This window comes from Schistosoma haematobium, chromosome ZW (genome assembly GCF_000699445.3).
Source record: "Schistosoma haematobium chromosome ZW, whole genome shotgun sequence".
Lineage (NCBI taxonomy): Eukaryota > Metazoa > Platyhelminthes > Trematoda > Strigeidida > Schistosomatidae > Schistosoma > Schistosoma haematobium.
The window spans coordinates 44,516,782-44,523,933 of NC_067195.1; positions in this window are offsets into that span (position 1 = coordinate 44,516,782).

The following is a 7,152-nucleotide window of genomic DNA, read 5'->3' on the forward strand; positions in this document are numbered from 1 at the left end:
TGCTCACAGGCAATCTTGTTCTAATAGTCAGGAAAGACATTTTGTCAGGACATTGGAAACTGATATTGATTCTATTGCCGCTTCAAAATTTATTGAGCCGGAAATCGGAGTAGATTGTAGATTACCAACGTGTCTGATCTATTTAGAAATGATTGGAGACCTACTAGGATTAGACGAGAATGGTGTGACGAAATATCTAACGTCGAAGACACATCTCACGGTCAGCACCTTAAGTGGATTACCACACTGACGTATCAGGGTATTATAGATGTGTATAATTATGGTCTACTATGATATTAGTACTGCTCTAATAATAGACCTAATCCTAAAATTGTAGATTTGTCATGATATAGCTGCCTAATCTATAAGATCTTACGTGGAAGTCACATCATCGTATACACCAACTCACTACGTTGTAACAACTACCAACACATGATGAAGAACAAGCTTAGGCTAGAGAAAGAACAATATATTTAATATGAATAAAAGATATAAGGTAATATTGCGCAGAGACCACGCCTGCATGGTCGAGCCATGCCATTCGATCAACTCCAATCCATTCAAATTCCTTGTTCGCGCCTTCTCCATCGTTAGGTATTTCTCCACGTTAAATATTGAATATCTATTTTCCGAGTAATCTCGTATCAGCTTTGAGGATTGTGTGGTTATGGTCCAATGCCACTACACTACTCTCCCACCAGAATCAACGTGGTGTTGGTTAGATACCAAATTGGATGGGATTGTCGCGCGCCGGAGGTTACCAAGAGTAGGTAGAATCCTCCGGATATTGATAAGCTGAAAGATAATTCAAAAAGAAGGCGGCAGCATCTGGTCGGGAAATACATGTAATAATCCTAAAATATCTGCCTTGAAATGAGAATCTGGGTGATTGTCAAGTTGCGACAATGCTTTATGACGATATCCTGAAACTATTACGTGTAACTAGTTATAGTGTTGACTGAGCATTAGTCAGTGTAAAAATAGGTATTGTTGGTTTAGGTGATTCGAAATTATCAGGAATTTATAACGTTAAAGAATCCAAGACGCCTGATTTAATTATAAATTTCAATTCGGAAATATTCATTTAGTGTTAATTCTAGTAGTCTACGGAGTTTGGATTTTAAAGGTTTGTTTAGCCAACAGCTACCTGAGGATTTAGTTATTTTACTAGTGCAGTTGATAGTACCTGGATTTTTAATCTTATTATCTAAACTATGTTTGCATTTTAGGCTGCTAATATGATAAACTAATCCATAAACCCAAATACGATTAGCAACAACGACTATGATAGGTTTATTGATAAATGTTAAAGGCGATTCAGATGATTTCTAAATTTAGAAGACATGAGGATATAGTGTAAAGTATGTACGGGCCAGGTTAACATGCATGTTGTTGACGTATATGACAATTTAAAAATAATGAACATGACCAGATGAATAATTTTAAAGTTAAGACAGCTTGTGAAACTTCAGGCAGGAATATGATGCGTTATAAACATTCCATAAGAAGTTACTGCATTTAGCCTAGGGACACTTACAAATATATGGCAAAAGCAACTGGAAAACATATACATGTTAAGTACAAAAAAAGTCATTAAGTAAAGTAGTTGAACTCGCCTGGATTATTTTTGAAAATTAGATTATTCAGTGGGCGACATATATAACGCCATTCGTGAGGAGTAGTAATGATCCAAAAGTATCCAGAATAAAACATGCAGTATGGCAATTAATTCCAGGGTGCTTGATGCTGTTGACGTTTCTGCCACTCGCTGTAATCAGAACAATCGAATGAATCCAGATAATCGTGTGGTCGCCATTGAACGAGCCATCTAAAATGACCTTATGATTGCAGAAAAGTCATAGCTGAAACTCACTGTATGTTTCTGGAGTAGTGTCATCCTTGTTGTTTCGCAATGGAACCCGAAAATATGAAATTAGGCAGGCAGTGGTCGGAAGAAAAGATATTACAGGATAGTGCATGGTTTAAAACAGGATGAGGTGTTAAGTGAAGAAACACTGAGAATTAGATTCAGATAACTAATAACTCCTTGATTGCATTGTTAGTCAATGTATATTTACGTTATTTACATGTCATATTTGCTATAGCATGATGCTTAAACAAGTCTATGTCGCTGAAGCATGTAAATGTTATTAAAGTTTGTTAACGAACCATCAAAGCTAACTAGTAAGTATAGACGACCAGTTTCTGTTACCGATTGAGCTAGTATGTTATGTAAGACAGTCAGTCAGCTACAACGTAGGACCAGGCACATATATGCATCGGTCCAGGTTGCCATACCTCATTAGCACAACAAGATAGACACCGGATTCATAGGAGTGGTTAGGTCAAAGGTGGTAATATATAAAAGAAAGATTGAATATAAGGATACAGTACAGGAAGAAAGAATTAGTTAGTAGAAAGAAAGATATGAAGTGAATTTAATCTCTTAGTTTAAGGGAAGACAGGGAGTGTATACACCGACACCTTTGTAATCGATTCTGAGCCATGTCACCAAGAGTCTCCAACCATTGGTTACGAAAGTCACGCGGACCCCGACCAAGTAGTCTGCATCTACCAATATGGCTCAGACTAGAAGTTAGTGACTTCAAACACTGATGCCACGTTTCGGTTTAACCACCTCTAACTTTCTTCCAACCATTCCGTACACTAGTCAACATTGCGTGTCGAGGTAATCGGTGTTTGGGCATACGTAACACGTGACCCAACCATCTCAGCTGATGAGGATTCACAACCTCATCAACTGATTTACCATCATTCCCCAATAATGTGTCTAACCTCACTATTACTTACCCGGTGATCCCAGCAGACTCCAGCCATGTTTCTAACGCATCTCTGATCAAATACTAGTAGCTTACGAGTATCTTCTACTCTTAATTGCCATGTCTCACTGCCGTAAATTAAAACAGGACGGACTGCCGCGCAGCAGACTCGTCCTTTTACTGATAGACGGATATCTCGCCTTCGCCAAAGGTGACGTAAATTGGCAAAAGCCAAACGAGCTTTTCGAATCCGTGCTGAGATTTCGTCAGAAACCGACCCATTAGGGCTGATCAGACTTCCAAGATAAGTGAAGTTGTCAACGCGTTCGACTACTTCACTCCCTATCTTTAGTTCAGGTGTTGACGCAGAACAGTCCTGAAGTAACATTTTGCATTTAGAGGGAGAGAAGCGCATTCCAAACATCCTGGCATCGTTGATCTGTGCTATCAAAAGACTACATTTTATCAGCATCTTCACCAAACAGGACTATATCATCTGCGTATTCTAATTCGATAGGTGGACCTCCTGGTAGGAAACCGATTCCCGAAAATTCAGTCGATGAGAATGTTATTTCCATCAATAGGTCTATGATGAAGTTAATTAAAAATGAAAGTTGACAGCCTTGATGGATACCACTTGAGGTTGCAAAAGCAGGTGACAGTTCACCATAAGCTCTGACTCGACTGGTAGTGTTCGAGTAAAGAGTCTTCATAAGGTTTATGTACTCCTGAAGTACGCCTTTGAATGGCAGACATTGTCACAGAATCTCGCGGTCTACCGAGTCAAATGCTACTTTTAAGTCAATAAGGACCACGATTGTCGGACACCGATAAGTATGCCTGTGTTCTAAAACCTGATGAATGGTGAATATGTGGTCGATGCAGCCACGACTAGGTCTAAAGCCAGCCTGATTTTCTTATATTCGCAGTTCACGAGTCTTTGTTGGTCTCCTGATAATTGATAAGGCTAGTATTTTAGATACTATGTCAGTTAAACCAATTCCTCTATGGTTGTCACAGGATGATTTTGACCCTCTCTTATATATTGGGACGATAAGTGACCATGACCAGCCAGATGGGATAACGTCCAACTCCCAGATTTTAGCTAAAATATTAGTCAACCTAATCGCCAAAATTGGACCACCATCCATAAAGACTTCTGGAGCCAATCCATCTGGACCAGCTGCCATTCCTCGTTTCAGATTAACTATTAGCCTTCTGAACTTCTGCTAGAGTTGGGGGACCTACTTCAATGTTCCATTCACACTGTCTGGGAATGGAGGGTAGTTGTAGAGTAGCTGAAGGCCAGTTGAACTGTTCTCTAAAATGTTCCGCCCATCGTTCTAAACGTCTGGACTGGGAGCAGATGAGTGTATCGTCTTTTTCCGAAACAATCTCACTTACACTTGACTTATTAGTTCCAGTTTCTTTTATTAGTCTGTAGAGCTGTCTTGTGTTCCCTATAGTCGTCGCCTTTTCCATCTGTTTTGCTTTCGTTGCCCACCACTGCTCACGGTCGTTCCTTGGACTTTTTCTTAACCTAGATCTGATTTGTTGTCGCTCTTCATCATGTTCGGAACCAGATGGGACGAGTTTGCGAGAATCCATCAGTGTGATAGACTTTGAAGAAATCCACTGGTTCTTTGTAACTCTGTGGTTTAAGTCACTAATAGATTTCATTGCTGTTTCCACAGCTGTTCGTATATCTATCCAAACAACATCTGGTTTGGCCTCGTTTTCAGAATTACCTAAGTGTGACCTCAGCTGTTCCTGGAACCTACTTTTGGTTTTCTCGTCACTCAACTCAGTTCTAATGTGTCTTTTTAATGTGACTTTTTGCCTCCAGTGAGACGCAAGCAGATGCATGCCCGTATTAGTGCATATTCGGAGTCCAGGCAGGTACTCCAGAATGAGCGACAATCTTAAACTGACCCTCTCCAACGATGACTGATGGCAATATGGTCTATTTGAGTCCATCGTTGGTTTGGTGTAGAGGGTCGTCATGTTAGACGATGTCTCTCCTTATGCTTTAAATTTGTGTTTGCTAAAAATAAGCGATTGTCTGAGCATAGTTGCAACAGACGATCACCATTATCTGTTCGCTGTGCCGGTATACTAAAATACCCACCTGAATTCCTTTCTCTTTGGTTTACACTGCCTATCTGGGCATTAAATACACCTGCTACGAGTACTCTGTCTGAACGTTTAGCTCTCTGAAGAAGTTCAGATAGCTTTCTGTAAAGTTCATCTTTCATTTAATCTGAGCTGCAGTCGGTGGGAGCGTAGGTAGAAACGACGAAAAGGCAACGACGTGTATCCCTATCCTTCTGAGTTCTCACGGAGCCGTTTAGCCGAACAGCACATAGATGACTGTTGACGGGGATCCACTCTAACAGTGCTTGTTCCGCCCTCATGCTTAGTGATATGCCTACTCCCGCCAGTCCACGAGAGCTGGCCATCGGGTCACCAGATACACGGAGGGTGTATCTCGTTGGCTCTCCGTGTTGCCGAGGTGAGGTCAAGTGAATGACCACACTGGGATCCTGTATGTGTGTTTCGGAGACACAGCATACATCAATGGCACGAGATTGTAGGGTTTTAGCCAAGGAAGCCTGCTGACCGATTTGACATAGGGTGCGTACATTGAAGGCTCCAATGTGTAGTGTGAAGCGAGGTTTCAGTAGACCTGGGAGAGTGTTTTGAGCACTAGAATCGTTGGCTATGGTGACACTTGAGGGGAAGCCGAAAAGGAAGTTTAAAGTTTGAAGTCGATGTAGGGGAATAATAGGAATTGAAGAGGGAGGTTGATTATGAATACAGTGGTGTTGAGTGCTGTTAGGGGTATGAGGGCGGTTATCACGTCCTGGTTGCCCACACCGAGGAAGGGTTCTTCTGGAAGTACCTGAAAAGGAAATCGGACTATAGGTGATCTTAGTGACCTGGGAGCGTGACCGCAGTGCCTAAGGGACAACTGCTTGAGGTCGGTCACACCCGACCTCTTAATGGGCAATTTTTGTGTTAGCTCCGTACTTGTTGAGACCTCACCGCCGGAGACCGATTTCCGTGGGATAAGGCGAGGTGTGCATTTTTAGGGTCGACTTTTTCTAACCTCACCCCTTGTGGGAAAGCAGCATCGCTGTCATGCTGGTTGTCCGAAGGAAACACCTTACTGCTGTCACACCTCTGAACAATCAGCAGTACGACTTCTCCTTCGGACCTTGAGTTTGTCGCTTTTAGTCTTACCGCTCTTCAATCGACCTTTCTGACGCGGTAGGACCTTGAGGAACAGTTGTTCCAGTCAGTATAGCTCGGTTGCTTCATCACGATAGGCAAGCAAGACCACCACGTCAAGGTAGCAACAACGGTCGAGGTATGTCATGAGAACTAATCAACATGACATTACGATAATGCATGTGAGCATTAATCAGAGGACTATTAGAATGCTGGGTTAACATAAATATAAAATCGATCGAGTAAGTTAAAGTGGAAATAAGGATTATTAATAATAAGAGGTTGCGTTTCTTTAGTCGTGCTCACCAATGTATAATTATGGTCTACTATGATATTAGTACTGCTCTAATAATAGACCTAATCCTAAAATTGTAGATTTGTCATGATATAGCTGCCTAATCTATAAGATCTTACGTGGAAGTCACATCATCGTATACACCAACTCACTACGTTGTAACAACTACCAACACATGATGAAGAACAAGCTTAGGCTAGAGAAAGAACAATATATTTAATATGAATAAAAGATATAAGGTAATATTGCGCAGAGACCACGCCTGCATGGTCGAGCCATGCCATTCGATCAACTCCAATCCATTCAAATTCCTTGTTCGCGCCTTCTCCATCGTTAGGTATTTCTCCACGTTAAATATTGAATATCTATTTTCCGAGTAATCTCGTATCAGCTTTGAGGATTGTGTGGTTATGGTCCAATGCCACTACACTACTCTCCCACCAGAATCAACGTGGTGTTGGTTAGATACCAAATTGGATGGGATTGTCGCGCGCCGGAGGTTACCAAGAGTAGGTAGAATCCTCCGGATATTGATAAGCTGAAAGATAATTCAAAAAGAAGGCGGCAGCATCTGGTCGGGAAATACATGTAATAATCCTAAAATATCTGCCTTGAAATGAGAATCTGGGTGATTGTCAAGTTGCGACAATGCTTTATGACGATATCCTGAAACTATTACGTGTAACTAGTTATAGTGTTGACTGAGCATTAGTCAGTGTAAAAATAGGTATTGTTGGTTTAGGTGATTCGAAATTATCAGGAATTTATAACGTTAAAGAATCCAAGACGCCTGATTTAATTATAAATTTCAATTCGGAAATATTCATTTAGTGTTAATTCTAGTAG